General features: G+C 44.6%; 1 long non-coding RNA gene across 1 annotated transcript; it reads right to left on the bottom strand.

Annotated features, from left to right (window-relative positions):
* Positions 1-451: 451 nt before the first annotated feature.
* Positions 452-10,831, bottom strand: LOC123608827. The gene is made up of 3 exons (XR_006717466.1): positions 10,532-10,831; positions 8,929-8,992; positions 452-1,226 (listed from the first exon to the last, which is right to left on the bottom strand). It is a non-coding gene; the product is annotated as an uncharacterized LOC123608827 (long non-coding RNA).
* Between the last annotated feature and the right edge of the window lie 5,479 nt (positions 10,832-16,310).

Genomic DNA, 16,310 nt, shown 5'->3' with positions numbered 1-16,310 from the left:
ATTATGGAGTGCACTTATTGTAATAAGCACAGGATGATGTATGGAAGTGTTGAATCACTATATTGTGCACCTGAAATTAATAGAACACTGTATGTTAACTATACTGGAATAAAAATAAAAGTTTTTAAAAATTAAAATAAAAATGTACAATTCAATGAGTTTTGGTATATTACAGTATTTTTTAAATTGTGGTAAACTATATATAACAAAGTTTTCCATTTTAACAAAAAAATTTTTTTTAACATTTATTATTGAGAGACAGAGAAGCACGAGCGTGAGCAGGGGAGGGGACAGAGAGAGGGAGAGACACAGAATCCGAAGCAGGCTCCAGGCTCTGAGCTGTCAGCACAGAGCCTGACGCGGGGCTCGAACTCACAAACTGTGAGATCATGACCTGAGCCGAAGTCAGACGCCCAACCGACTGAACCACCCAGGAGCCCCATTTTAACAATTTTTAAGTGTACAGTCCAGTGGCATTAATTACATTCACAATGTTGGGCAACCATCACCAGTGTCTACTTCTAAAGGGTACCATTTTTTGCTCTTGCACTCTTTTCTCCCTCTCTCTCTTTCTCCCTTTCTTCTTTCCTTTCTTGTCTTTAAGTAGAGAAGGAAGTGCATCTCCCCCAAGCTCTGGCTTCTCCATGCATGTGAATCTCCACTGCACTGCTTCACTTTCCATTCTTCTACTGAACCAACAAAGGCCAAGACTTGAAGGCAAGATGCTGACTTGATCATATGTGAATTTCTGCAGCTCCCAAGTCTCCACGTTGCAGAGAGAACATACTGCTTCTGGGACATTTCTGATGCTGAGCTCCTCTGTCCAAAAGGGAACTGCTTGAGGGCAGGGCTATGTATCTTCAGTCTGAACCCCTAAGTTTATTAATGCCTGCTGAATGGCCTTTGGGGCCCTGAAGCTCTCCCCTCTACTGTGTGGCACAGATACAAGCATCTACAGAGATTCCTGAAGGAATTTCTTCCCAGCTGAATGTCAGATTTTGACCTTTCTTCTCTTCAACATCTTTACTTGCCTCCTGTTACTTCTTACCTGTCCTAACTAGTATGAGAAGAGAACATTCCGGAAATATAGTCTAGTTGGATGTTAACGTGGGCTCAGCATTTTGATGCTCTGCTCTGTGGCTGATGGGGGAAGGTGGGTCTTTGGTGCTGGATCCTTATTTCTGGGTTCTGGGTTGGGGGGTGGTGCACTCCCTCCTGTCAATCTACTCAGAGGGAGAGAGAGGGAAGAAGGATAGTGGCTTTCCAGAAGGGAAAGCACCGTTCTCAAGCAGAGCCTCGAAGTCTCTCTGCACAGAACTCACTTGTGAACCTGTCTGGAAGCCTCCCAATAAGCCCCCTGCCTGCCAAAAGCCATCCTTTGGGGGATGTCATTACTGCCATTCACCGTGCATATGGACAATCAACAGCCGAGTCTCTTGTGAGGATCTTTTGTGTAATTAAATGTACTAGCCTGACAGCCCCCAAAAGAGGGGGTAATATCTCCTAGATGTAAAATGGCTTTTCTCTAATCCTGAATGATGGCATGCTGTTGCTAGGTGCCTATTTTTCTGCCTTTCAAATATAAAGTGACTAATGGGGTATATTTCATAACACATCTGCAAGTATGTAGTTATTCTTATACTTCGATGCCCTTTAAAATATTATTATCTGCCAACACTTGGACTATGTGCTGGTATGCAAATTAGACATAATAAAGGAAGAGAGGAGAAGTTCCTTGCTTTTGAAAAGTCATATTTATAAGGTTAACAAGATTTATATATTACATCAGGGAACCGGGGTTAGAAAGCAAGACTTTTTAAAATGTAATGGTTGGCAACAATAAAGATTCTCTGGTGTTTTTCCCTGTACGAGATCAAAACTTTTCATCTCTCCTGAGGCTTAATGAGATGAAAAAAAAATCCCACAAAATCAAAACACATAGAATCTAACTTCAGGAACAAGGCAGACATTCTAAGTTAAATGTTTTTGAGTGGCAGTCCCAGGAACAGAAGCAGTGTTTTGAAAACATAGGACTTTGCCTTTAAAAAATCAAGTTAAATTAATTATTTCAATGAATTATCCATTTTTTTTTGATAAAAGGGAAAATTTCAACCAGGAAAACTCAATCTAATAAAAGAAAATACACCAAACAGTGGGAACAATTTACAAATACATATACATATGTCTTTTGTTGAATTACAAACTACTTTATAAATAAACAGGAAAACTGAACACAGTCTCTCAAATAATGGGGTGTTAGGATTTTGCATATATTCTGATTATAGGGAACCACCTCTGCCTTGGAGCATGCATCTATTTAGTATTAAGACAGAAGCACAGGGAAGTTTATACTTGCTAAAGAATCAGATATCAACAACATATACTCAACACCAATGATTAAGTTATTAGCAATGACTCCAAAGGCACTTTGGGTTCTTGCAGCAATTGGGACCATTATTACAAACATGAAGATCTCTCTGTCTTTGTAGTCACACACCCACGAAGAATAATAGAGTTCCAGTTGGTAGGATGTTGCGATAATCAAATTTAGATGTTTCAAGAGGTTTCAAGAGGCCAGCATTTGGTACATCCACCTAGCATCCCCAGAAGAGGGCCAAGGCCAGGCCAGTTTTGCTCCTTCCTGGGTATACCTGGGCACATGGTACATGCTGGGTAAGTGTTCGATGAATAAATATTATGAATGAATGGATTAATGAATAACAGAAAGTTAAATTGGAATGTTTCTGTGGTTTGAGAATTTCTGCTGATACCCAAAGCTGAGATGGATAATAGGTGACCCCATATTCTAAAGAGAGATGCAGCCTTCATCCGTGCAAGACTTGTTAAGAGCTGGCTGAAACTGGGGCAGGGCACCTGGTTGGCTCAGTCGGTTGAGCATCTGACTCTTAATTTTAGCTTAGGTCATGATCTAGTGCATGGGATAAACCCCCACGTCGAGCTCTACACTTACAGCTTAGTCCCTGCTTACTCTCTCTCTCTCTCAAAATAAATAAATAAACTTTAAAAAAAAAAAAAAAGAGTTGACCAAAACAATAGATGTGAACCTAGATGTAGTTTTGGATTGAATGTAAGGGAGTTCTAGTAAGAAGTATCATGGCTTTATTTCCTTTTCGTCTCATTGGAGGAGGGGAGGGAGTGCTTGTCCTATCATTGAGTCAAGTAAAGATGGCCTAAGAGGACCATTCAGAGAATGGGGAGTGTGCCAGGAGCAGAGATTAAAATCTCTGGTGGATGCTTGCTGAACTGCATGGCCTTGTAGGTCTGCCCTGGCTGCCACCATCTTTGGGAACAAAAAGTTCTCAGATGAGGCCTGCACTTCCAGAGTTTGCTGGGACAACAGGTGAAAATTTTCTCTGTGGACGACGTGGACCCTGTCATTGGTAGCTAGGCTTAAATCCTCTTAGTAGGACCAGCCAGTGGCCTTACTGCCAGAGAGAGGTGAACCTGGCATTAGATGGCCATGTGGAGTATCCCACTGGCACTGGAACCGGGGTGGAGTCAGAAGAGTCAGCCAGAGGGGCATCATTCCGGGTCCAGACACTTCCAGACATAGGCCCTGGGTTGGGTGGGGCAGGTCCATGGGGCCCATCAAGGTGCCTTTCGAGAGAAAAAAGCAGTATCTGAGCATCTGTATTTAGAGGACACCAACGGCTAGATTACAGCAGGCCCAGCTAAGTAAAAAGACCATTTGCTTCTTTTCCTATTCTCCCCACTCTCTGCCCTGCCTTGGGGAGTCAGGAGCAGCTAATGAATGGCGAGAGATAACACAAAGATTAAAGACCGGCTGTGCAAGCTTTCTGAGGTTGGGTCAGGCCTGAGCTGGGAGAGAGCAAGGGACTGAAAAGTATGGGATCTGCCTGAGATGCTGACCAGTGGAAGATCAGACAGAGCAGTTTGGAAGGACAGTGATGAAAGAAAAAAAAAGAAGAAGCTGTTTCCCGTTAACCCCATCAAGTCCAGCCCATTTGATATAATAGTTATAAGCAAATGGAAGGATGCATGCATGCATGAACGAAAGAAAGCATCTCTAACTTGGTTGACTCTATGGCCACCGTCAAGTGTCCTGCTCAACCTATATCCAGACAGCATCCTCCCCTCAGCTTCAGGCAGAGGACAGGAGATGACCTCTCCACAAACTTTGAGATGTGGCCGGGAAAAGTCACCAAGTCAGTGACTCAGGGAAGGCTGACTGACTTCTCCCAGGTGCGCTGTGGGTTGATCATTCACCACCAGCTTATCAAACACTGTAACTGCTTAGTGTGACTTTGGCCCCAGTGAGAAACGACTTTCAGCAGGTAAGTTAGCAAAGTGCCCATGTGTGACATCACCTTACGTCGGGTGCACTTTGCTCAGGACAGTCTCTGTACAATAGGCCTGACAACCCTATAAGAAGTGTAGTAACCTCCTCCCTGGGGCTCTGCGTGTTGTGGAGACCAACCCCATGTGAGAAGGGCAAATGGTTCCCGCTTTCACCATTGCTCCTTAACGAGCACAGCACAGGTTCTTTTGCAGAGGGGTCAGTGAAATTAAGCAGGCAAGAAGGTCCCTTCTAAGGCCGCTATTTAAGTGCAGGGCTCACGGTGGCCTCCATGGCATCATCCCCACGTTTCTTTGTAACCTAACTGCCTTGCCCTGGAGCTGACCCATCATTCTGGCTCTTCTTCTAGGGCAGAAGTTTTCTTTTATTCATAACCCTACCCTAAGCACCAGGCACAAAGTAGACCCTCAATAAGTGCTAGCTCAGCGAATGAACGGGATTCGTTCTGATGGGTCTCCCTAAGACAGGTGGAGTTACAGAGCACACCCATATTCCAGGGGGAGTAGCTGAGGCACAGACGGACAGGTGGGGTGCTTTGGCCAAGGCCCCAGATGAAGCAGGAGGGCAGGGGAGACTAGAATATGTGGATGGGCCTTGAAAAAATAACTATGAAGTTAAGTGTCTCAGTAAACACAAGCCAAAAGCTTGTTGCCTGGAGGCCAGGGCCCTCTACCAGAGCACAGATTCTTAGCACAGAGCCCCCAGACAGTTATAATGGCACGCCACCTCTGTTTAATGACATTTCACAAATTACCAAATGCTTTCCTAGCCACAGACTGTCTTACTCTTCCCAGCAATCTGGAGGGAGGTAGAGCTGACATTATTATCCACATTTCACAGGCCCAGAGAGGTTTAAATGGTGTCCTTAAGGACACACAGCTAGTAAAGGAGGAAGTATGATGACCTCGTGGGTCAGCTTCTCACCAGACCTGGTCAGACCCAACAGGACGAGAGCATAGGGCACATCGCAGGCCCCACTGGTTGCCCTTTCCGGTTGCAGACCAGTGTTGGGTCTCCCCCATTTTAGGAGCCCTTCGAGTCTGCCCCTTCAGGAGCACAGCCAGGCAGTGCCCCCCTTCCCAGCGAGAGCTGCACTTGGTCCCTCCTCCTGGCTCCCTGTCGTAGCCCAGGAGCCTGTTTGCAGAAACTGGTTCCAAGCCAGGCCTCCACAGCTTGCGCTGTGCCTGGGCAGGACAGATTGCTGGGACGCGGAAGTGGCTCTGGAGCCAACACACTTGCCGTATGGGAGAGGCTACTGTGCCAACACTGTCATTTTCCACTCCAAAATGTCAGGTGAGGAGTGACACGGGCAGCATTCTCCCCTTGGTGCCTCAGATGCACATGCTTTTGTTTCTCCCCACAACAGCCCATAGGATCGCCTTCTCTTCGGAGGAGCGTCTCGGCATAAAAACAGTTCCCGAAATTTGGCATAGTCAGGGGTCTCATTTGCAAAGCTGGGACGGCTTTCGAGGTTTTGTTCAGACTGTTTAAAAAAGATGCCAAAAGATGTCTTTTTTATGTTCAGTTGGCTTCATCTTTTAATGTCAATACCAGCTTAATGCTGAAGGTAACAAATGGCAGGCCCGGTTAATTTTTAAAAGGAAATTTAGGGGGAGGCTTGAAATTACTTTGTGCTTGTTTGTTTTTTAATGACCACGCATATTTAGACAGACAGAATGTGGCAAAATAAACAAATAAGTAAATACAAGTTCAGAGACTTTGATTTACTGAAACTCATTTTGAAAGCAAGAGGAGCCGTGAAAGGCAAAACTTGCACTCAAATTCAAACAGTTTCCAAGGAAAATTCCCGTAACCTTGAAGAATAATAAAGGCTCACGGATATATTTGGAATTTCTGAATGGTAGGACTGTTTCCCGAGAGCATTTTAAACATCCCAAGTGAAAAATGAGAACAAGGCCTAAATTGTTTGGTAAAGAGCAAAGAACCCTTTGGTTTAAGAAAAAGAGAGGGAGATTGTAAGTCAAAAATGCTGTAAAGGCCTGGAGCTTCGCATGAAATATGGACGACGGTAGTTTTGTTTTTTGGGTTGTTTTTTTTTTTTTTTTTGCCAGAAAACTTTTTACTCAATGCAATATGCAAAGAATGTATATTACGATCTTTAAAAAAAAGCAAAATCCATTTCATGCCATCTTGCATCCTGTGAGTTTTCCCTTTGCTTTTTAGTCCCGCACAGGGTGTCAGGATCTGGGGCTCTGCTGGCCATGGTGGGGGTGGGGGGTCCTGCCAGCACACACAGCCACGCCCCCTCTTGCATCTTTGTAGGACTCCAGGCATCTGTAGTTAACAGGCTCATTCCTGCCCACAGCCCTGCCAATCTTGAGGTAGCTAAGATTTTTCTGCCATTATCATTTATTCTCTCCAATCTCCTAAGCCCCTCAAACCTTAAAGTTGGCCATTACCCTGGACCCTAAGTACTATTCACACGGGAACACATGACAGCCTGAGGACACTGCCTGCCCTCAAGTGGCTTATCCTCCACTGGCATGGATAGATGTCATATGACGCACCTAGACAGTGAAGTAATAGCCAGCATCATATGACAAATATACTAAAGTCCAAGCACGCAGAGATTGTTAAGAAGACAGCAAGTACTTCCTTCTGAAAGGGCTGGGGAAGACCTCATTTAAACAGCAGGTAGCAAAGGAAAACTGAGAGGTGGCTGGGGCTCTGACGGGGAGAGCAGGTATTAGGAACAGCAGCCCAGAGCCTGAGGGTGGCCATACCAAATGAGCTACGGGAGGGGCTGGGGAGGGAGGTTGGGGCCCTGCCATGGGAGGTTTTGAACACTACGATGAAGACTCAAGAGTTGATTCTGGAGGTGAAGGGAGGCCAAATTTGGGGGAGCAGAGGAATTATGACGTGCTCAGGGCCCTTGGGTGGGCTCAGGGGAGCCAGGAGAGCCTCTGTCTACGGTATGTGTGGGTGAACACAAAGGGAAGTCTATAGCTTTCCCTGGCTTCTCAAAAGGCCTCCCTGTTCTGAGGCCACATTCCAGGGCCAGGCTTCAGAAGAGTCTCACTACCACCCTCTTCCCCCGCTCCCCATCCTCAGCCCAGATGAGGGGCACAAAAGTCACTTCATGCCCTCCCTCCTTGGACATGTATTAGCCATGAAAATAAAGACCTGGGGGCATTCCGGATGCAGGTGGCCCCATTGGGCCTCTGGGACTTCCTGGGTTTCCAGACTACCCAAGGGTGTTTATTTACACCACATTTTAATGCCAAACGAATGGAGAATTGCCGAATAACTTCTGCCACAAGGTTCAGATCTCAAACTTTCCCCCTTTGGCAACATCATCCTAATTGTTTAAAACGAAGCAACAGACTCCACCCATGATTTCCAGTTCCTCCAGCAGCTCCGAACCAGACCCTAGCCTCTCCTCCTGCCCTTGCCCTCACCACCACTAGCTTGCAACCGACAGAAGTCCATCAGGCCTTTTGGATTTTTCTTTTCCTGAGAGTAAATGGGCCTCCTCCCCTTCACCCTACTCCTCTCAAGCTCTTCCTCAGCTGGCCAGGCTGTAAATCCTGTCTGCAGATCCCCTTGCTCTATAGACCCACAGTAGTGATGGACTTCTCCAGAACAAAGCCCACGTCCCACCTGAGATTAATTTTGGCTGTTTTACTACAACCGCTACCCATTGTTGCAAACAGCATACACATTTGTTCTTTAGAAGACCTCTGCCTCTAGAGCTGTGGGCTAAGTATCCCCGGGCAAGGGCCACGGGAAATGGGAAAGAGGTGCCACAGAATCTAGGGGAGGGTAAAAGGGGCATGTTTTAGATTCAAGCCAAAGACCCCACAAAGACTGGAAAGAGAAGGGACTCATCAAAGTGCAGCTTCCAGAGTGACTTGGCTGATTTTGGGAGTATGGAGGTTAGAAGGCTGAAACACCATTCAGAAATCTTGGATTTAAAACATGCCAACTTAACCAACAAGCATCTTACTACTATGTGCACGTGTAGGTGCACCTGTCGGCAGGTGCCATTTCTGCCTTGAGAGCCACAGGAGATGCCTTTCCTCTCCCTCACTTGACTATGACCTTGCAAGGCGTGGGTGCCGAGTCACCAGGGCACCCCTCCCCCCGACACACACAGGCCTGAGTATGGGCCTTGCATACAGTTGAGGACAGTAACCATGTGCTAAAGAGAATTTGCTCGTTCAAATATTTGTTGAATCCTCATTATGTACTGGACACTGCCTCAAACCCTGAAGACAGACTTAGGTAAATCAAGCCCAGTCCCTGCACTCCAGACGGCTCTCTAATCGTGTCAGACATGAAGAGGAGAGCTAACGTTGAGATAAAATGACCTAAGATCTTCCACAAAGGAGGAAGTAAACAAATGAGCAGGCATAGAATGCGTCTGGAAAATTTTGATTGGCAGGGCAAAAAAACTGCTCATGCTACCTGGGACTGGGGGCAAGGACCTATTCCACTTACTTCCCCCTTTTGGTAGAGCCAAAGGGAAAAGAGAACCACATTCTAGCCCCAACAGGAGAATGTTTCTGGACACCAGTCCCTTCCTCTCTCCCATATCATCTCTGTGGCTCTGGCAGTCGGGCACTCACCATCATGGTTTTGCTCAGAAGCACAGAAAGGTCAGGACAGTCCAGTGTCCTGGAGATAGGTGCACTAGGATGAAGAAGACAGGAGGAAGTTCATTGGCAGAGAAAATTCAGAGGCCCAATGGCAAATTTTTAGAACTTTCCCAAGGTTAAATACACACACACACACACACACACACACACCCCTGTCTGCCTGTCCGTCCGTCCATCCGTCCATCCGTCCATCCATCCATCACTTTTTGCTTTTAGAAGTAAAAATAAAAAGAAAATAGAGAACTAGAGTATTTGACAGGTAGGAAGAATTGGGGCAGGGGGTAGAGTTTCCTACTTTAATATAAACTAAATTAAGGACCACAGTTCTCTTCTCATACTCTCCCTGGAAGCACATCTCCCCCCACCCCCACCCCACTCTACTCTTCTTACGAAAGTCCCTGGCCTTTATGAGAATAATAAAACAAAACACACATTACACAAATCTGTACAATCCCATCTAATTTGAGTTTCTGAGTAACTACCATCAGTCCTACACTCGTCACCACACCCCCCTTCCCTGAAATACTTTCTAATTTTAGCGCTAAGAGCTTGGAACTTGACACTGGATATGTTTCCATTTACCATGAAAGGCATGTTTCTCCACAAACAACTGGAGGGCAGGCTTGGAAAACAGGTTTAAAGACCAGACTTGTGGAACTCTGGCATGGCAATTTTCTGGAAACGTCTACCATCTCACCAGGAGGCAGGAAGCATCAAGACTGAATATGAGTTCTGGCTTCTTTCAAGTGAAATGATTTAATTTTAAGAATTTCAATTCATAAAATAGCCCCAGCTAATTTCCCAAGGAAAATGAACATACTTTGTTTCCCATTCGTTCTTTAAGGAATATTTGAGCCATGCAAAGAATTCATACTGAATTACCTTAGAAGACTTAATTGGGCAATGCCCCCAGTGTCTTTGAAAGAATATAGAATGGTGAAAAAAAAAGCAAGTTTGATAGAGATATAAACTTTTGTGATTTAGAAATTAGAAATCAGTTTCGCTGCCCTGATATTCACAAACAAAAAACAAACCGGAAGAAAATTCTTTAGCATGCGATAGTTCATTTCCATTGTTGAATAAATTTATAGAATTAGCTATTTCTACAGAAGGAAAAGCAAAGTCTTCATTTGTGAAGCTGATATTTTCATACCTACATGGATGTCCTCTTTGCCCAAAATGTAAGTCAGCTCTTTTTATTGCCACAGACATACCCAAACTATCAATATTTCCTGTTAACCATCACCTTATAAAAGTCAGAAAGCATGATGATTGTAGTTAAAGAAAAATCACACAGGACTCCTACCTGTTCAGTTTCCCTGTCACCCTCTTCTCACCTGCCCACCCCCTTCATCATCACCTGTCTACCCAGGTGGGCAGCACGTCTCCTGGGACACAGGCCCCAGGCACTTGACCTGCTTTTCTTTCCATTCCAGAGCTGCTACCAGACAAAGAGCACTTTTCTTCCTCCATGACCAGCTTCTGGGCAAGGCACAGTCTCCCTAGCAACTCCTTTCTGCCTCATTCCTCAAAACAAGCAAATCAGCAATAAATTCCCCATTAAAGAACTTACGGCTAATCCCGCTGTGGAAATTGATGGTGGGCACCCAAAGTAACAAGCATGAGGAAGCCACAACAGCTTAAGGAATCTCCTCAGCTCTCCAAGGCATGTCCCTGATTGGAGCCGGACTTTTTCCTTTTTATGCAGCCTCCAGGAGTTTCTTTCAGGTGGTGTTGGGTGTTGGGCAAACCTGTGGAATTGGAAGCCAAGTTAAATTTGATCTGGCTTCCCTGCTGGAAAAATTGAGCAGGAGAATTCTTGGCCATTGTCTAAGGTACACCTACCCAGGATGCTAGATACTTCTGTACCTTCATCTGGAGCCCACAGCAGACCCAAAGAAACAATCACAGATCTGTTTCCTACAGAGTCTGGACAATGCCCCAGAATCCCTCTTAACAAGTGCTATAAGTGGCCACGAACAGCTCTTTAGATTTGGCACATAAGGGGCACCTGGGTGGCTCAGTCATCTAAGCATCTGGCTCTTGATTTCAGTTCAGGTCATGATCTCATGGTTCATGGGTTCGAGCCCCTCACCAGGCTCCGTGCTAACAGTGTGAGCCTGCTTAGGATTCTCTTTCTCCCTCTCTCTCTCTCAATAAATAAATGAACTTTAAAAAAAAGTATAAGGCATATGAGTTAAACTTCTTTGTCCTTCCTGTCCCACCCTCTCACATACCCTAGGTGCTCCGAGTGAGAAACATTCATCAGCCAGTTACAAAGACTGCATCCGCCTTGCAGTAAAAGCTTGGCTTCTTTGCCTCTTATCTTAAGGGTCATCCAACAGATAGGCATTTGTCTTTCTTGTCCCTACTCCTCTGCCAGGGTGCGTCCGGCCTGAGGTTCTTAGCAAATCTTAACATTTACCAAGTTAGTGCATATGAATTAGTCGGGAACTAACTACCTGCCTATAAGATGGGTATTGAGGAGGGCACCTTTTGAGATGGGCACTGGGTGTTGTATGGAAACCAATTTGACAATAAATTTCATATATTGAAAAAAAAAGAACTTTGAGACATTTGGTCTCAACGTGAAAAGGGAGCCCACCTGATGCAGAAGGAACGGTTTATTCAAATTCATGGAGAAGGCAGCTGTGCCTACTTCCTGTTGGAGCCTCATCAGAAGACCTGGAGACCTGGTGAGTCAGGCTCCTTGCTGGTATGAAGGGTTAAGGAAGTGATTAAGGTGGTGAGTTTCCTTCACACTCCTGGCCTCCAGTGCAGCCGGTTGTGGGACACTTGGAAGAAGTTAAAGCAGAGTATGCACATTCAGTTTATTTTATTACAGGCAAATGGCTGGGTTGCAGAAACTTGGAGAGATCTACAAAGCGGCTTCCTCAGACCCAGGTCTTGTTAGCATTAACGTGCTCTGATGTGGCTCACAGGGTTGTACCTGCCTACAATGATATAAATTAGCTCAGCACGTGGAATTGACACCGCCAGGGGAAAGCGAGCATTTCTAATGTGAACATGGGAGTATATAGGTTTCCAGATTCACGTGGGCATGTGGTTTGGAAAACAAACAGAAACAGCCTTTCTTTCCCGTTCCTGAACTGTTTGGGGTGCCACAAAGTGACAGGTTCGAACCACTGCAGAGCTATTTGGTAGAAATGAAGTCACAATTTAAGAAGAGAGTCAAAGATTAAGTGATGTGAATCATGCATAAGTTTCTCTCCCCGCCTCTGGAGTTTAAACTTGGGGGTGTGGCTGAATTATCAAGCATCTGCCCCATGAGGATGACTCAGTTTCATTGGATTGACCACCTAGAGGACAGGATAGTTCCAGAAGCTTGGAGATACATCGGAGAACAAACAGTACTTGAATTGTCTGCTATGAGCCAAACTCTAAGCCTCACGTATACCATAAATCAGAATGAAGTTAAAAGTCACCACTAGTAATAGAAATCTACCTTCAGAATTGAGACTGAAGGTATTTTTATTGTATTTTTACAATACAATGTATGTATGCATTTTTCAAAAAATACAATGTATTTTTACTGAATACATCCCACAGTTCTTGAGGATAGTTTAGTCTTCTAAATACCAATAATCTCTTGGCCACATCTGATTCAAGACTAATTCTAGGCTTCTAACTGTATAATATGACCTGAAAAAGTGCTTTGGACAGTTTTTGTGTTTCTGATAAATATCTACATCTTTGAATAGCTAAAACCATTTACTACTGAAACATTTCATTCAGCAGCATCTTCCACATATGAATTTCTGATAGAATGGTTTACAAATTAAAAAAAAAGAAAGAAAGAAAGAAAACCTTTCCCTTGTAAGGTATTGCCTAGCCTAACTTCTCTGGATTCTACATATTCTAAATGTGTTTATCCTTTTAACTCACTTTTCTTTCAATTTCCAGCTAAATAATTTTTATTTAAATTCACTATGTCCTAAAGTCTTAGGTTCCTGATTTCAGCGTGAAAGAAAAGATCTTGTAAGTTCACTTCCATGTGCCAAGCTGAAATGATTGACACATCCTGTAACTAAGGAGGGCCTGACCTTTCTGATTTCAGATCCTTAGCCTCTCCCCCCATCCCAGGGCCCCTCAGGTTTTCTGGAATGACTCACTCTCCTGCTCCTCACAGGCCCTCCTCCTCCCCTCCCCACAAGTGATCCTTTGAAATTACCATTTTAATGGATATAAATAGAAGGAAAAAAATGAACTTTTCTACCAAAACAGGGAGAGTCTTCTCAGCATATCCTTAACAGAAATACCTCAGCCTTCATTCTGAAGCCTCTAAGGACTTGGAACAGTTCCAGGGGCTCATTCCATGTCTACTCTCTCATCTTGCCCTCTATTTCTGGACACAACAGGAGTCCTGACTGGCATCTTCCATCCTGCCAGGCAGGGTTCTCTGGTTTTTCTGTGTACTTCAACCTCTGACAAAGGGATCTTGAACCTCCAGAAATTTTGGCACCTTTTTCCATTCTTGTGTATAACAGGAAGAATGGGGAAAAGAATTTATTGAAAAAGAATCCCAGAGAGTACATTCTTGGCTTGCCACTAACTCCCTTGTGGCATTTAGAAGGTCACGTCCAGTGTCTCTGGTTTCACTTCCTCATCTCTCACAAGGAGGTATTGGACCAGAAGACCTCCAAGGCCCCGCCCAGGTCTAGCAAGATAGAATCTACCCTCCCTTGAGAGTCCTGGAAAGTGGCCTCCATAAAACTGACCCCTCATGGCTGTAGGGACTGAGTGGCTGGTCCTACTCTCTGAATGTGGCAGAGGGGCAGTGAGGGGGAAGGGCAGAATTACAGAAGTCGGTGGGTCAGCCAATAAGAGCTTTAAAAATGGACCTATAAAACAGTACAGAGGGAGAAAGACAAATACTGGATGATCTCACTTATATGTGGAACCTAAAAAAATCAAACTCATAGAAACAGAGAACAGATTGGTGGTTGCCAAGGGTGGGGGTGGGGGAAATGGATGAAGCCGGTCAAAAGGTACAAACTTCCAGCTATAAAATGAGTAAGTTCTGGGGATGTAATGTACAGTGTGGTGACTATAGTTAATAATACCTTATTATATACTTGAAAGTTGCTAAAAGAGAGTAGATTTTATTTTTTATTTTTTATTTTTTAAAAAAAATTTTTTAAACATTTATTTATTTTTGAGACAGAGAGAGACAGAACATGAATGGGGGAGGGTCAGAGAGAGGGGGACACAGAATCTGAAGCAGGCTCCAGGCTCGGAGCTGTCAGCACAGAGCCCGACACGGGGCTCGAACTCACGGATCGTGAGACCATGACCTGAGCTGAAGTAGGCTGCTCAACCGACTGAGCCACCCAGATGCCCTGAGAGTAGATTTTAAAAGTTCTCACCACACATGCAAAAAATTGTAACTCTGTGATGTGTTAGATGTTTTCACTAGCCTCGTTGTGGTAATCATTTTGCAATATAAGTGTGTGTGTGTGTGTGTGTGTGTGTGTGTGTGTGTAAAATTACCACTGTGTTGTATACCTTAAACTTACACAGTGTTATACATCAATTATATCTCAAAGCTGGGAGAAAACAGTAAGGATGAACATTTGTATGACCTTTCACAGTTAAGTCAGGCTTTCATTTACATTATTTCATTTAAAAGTAGAGAAGCACTTTGAGTACAATCCCCATTTTATAGATCATAAAACTGAGGCTCAGAAACTATGTGAGCTATTCTAAGTCATGCAACTAGAAAATGGTAGGGCAGAGTCTACAATCCAAACCTGCGGTTAGATCTGATGTCCTTTTTCACTGGACCAGGAAGACTTGCTAAGTTACTCTTTGACTCTCCAGACATAAAACCCCTCACCCTGGTCCCTGGGGAGCCAGTAACCCTTCACCGTGCCAGGCCACAGGGTGCTTTGTGGAAACACTTCTCTCTCTCTTTCTTTTCTTTCTTTCTTTCTTTCTTTCTTTCTTTCTTTCTTTCTTTCTTTCTTTCTTTCTTCTTTCTTTCATACTTTCTTTTTAAGTGTTTATTTATTTTTGAGAGAAAGACAGAATGAGTGGGGGAGGGACAGAGAGAGAGGGGAGCAGAGGATCCAACGTTGGCTCTGTGCTGATAGCAGCAAGCTTGGTGCAGGGCTCGAACACAAGAACTGGAAAATCATGACCTAAGCCAAAGTCGGACACTTAACCAATTGAACCACCCAGGCGCCCCCTTCTTTCTTTTTCAATGCCTTTTTACCCCAGTTTATTATAATTTATGTTCTTTGATTCCATTCATCAAAGCTTCTCATCGTGTTCTTGTAGCTCAATTTCACCTCTGTAAGATGAGTCGTGGCACTTGGGATTTGCCTTTTCCATCCCTAGAGATCCTACTATATAGCCTTAAAGGGGGAAGCATGAATAGAGAATTTCTTAAACTTAGAAAAAAGTATGTATCTCTGTTTAATAAACAACAGCGGCAAACCCTCAAGCCCCTCAGTATTGATTTCAATGATTTTCACTATGTTTCTTGACTGTGTCCAAACTAAACGGAAGCTAAATTCGAAATGTCATAAGAAACTTCTTAAACTTCACGGCTGTTAGGTTAGCGTCTGGCTTTGCCGAAACTAAACTGCCAATGCTAGGTTAAATGTGTGGGTCCACATCTGTTTCTGCATTTGGCCTTCGCGCCACTTTTATTTAGCACGTGGTGCTGTGCTCTGGACACGTTGTGGGGAAACAGCATTATGAATAACCTCAGGGCTCTTTGGCCACTTCTGGATCTTCAGACTCATGCCTAGCCAAAGCTCTGCCAGGAGCAAGCCTTGAGAGCCTTGAAGCCAGTTCTAACAGGGACCATCTGAAACCTCTGCCTTTTCCACTTGAAGATAAGGTTCCCGTCCTGCTGGCCAGAACTTGCTGCAAGCCGTTAGGTAAAAAACAAGGTAAAGATACAGATGTGTGAGACGTGTCTGCAGGCATGTGAATGTGGACTTTTGAGTCTGGCAAGCTTTTCCTGCCACGTGCTCTGGGTAGGCCCAGGTGTCCCTCACCAGGGGGCAATGCCTTCACAGACACAAACACAGAGCCGGCGGCACCCAGGCCTCGGTGGTCACCCAGATGACCCAGAAAAGACGCCTATCGTTTGGAGGGATCATAACTGCAGAAATCTCAGTACTGCACAGACCTGTTGAGAAGTAGTGTACATCTTGGGTTCAAGTTCCTCCTATGCTTTTCGAAAACTCTGTCACCCAATCACGAGTCACCTAACCTCCCTGCAAGTCAATGTATTCATCTAAAGGATGAATTGGGGCGCCTGGGCGGCTCAGTCGGTTAAGCGTCCGACTTCAGCTCAGGTCACGATCTCGCGGTCCGTG

Source organism: Leopardus geoffroyi, chromosome B2 (genome assembly GCF_018350155.1).
Source record: "Leopardus geoffroyi isolate Oge1 chromosome B2, O.geoffroyi_Oge1_pat1.0, whole genome shotgun sequence".
NCBI lineage: Eukaryota > Metazoa > Chordata > Mammalia > Carnivora > Felidae > Leopardus > Leopardus geoffroyi.
The sequence above is the reverse complement of the archived record's forward strand: the minus strand, read 5'-3'. Positions and strand labels throughout refer to the sequence as shown.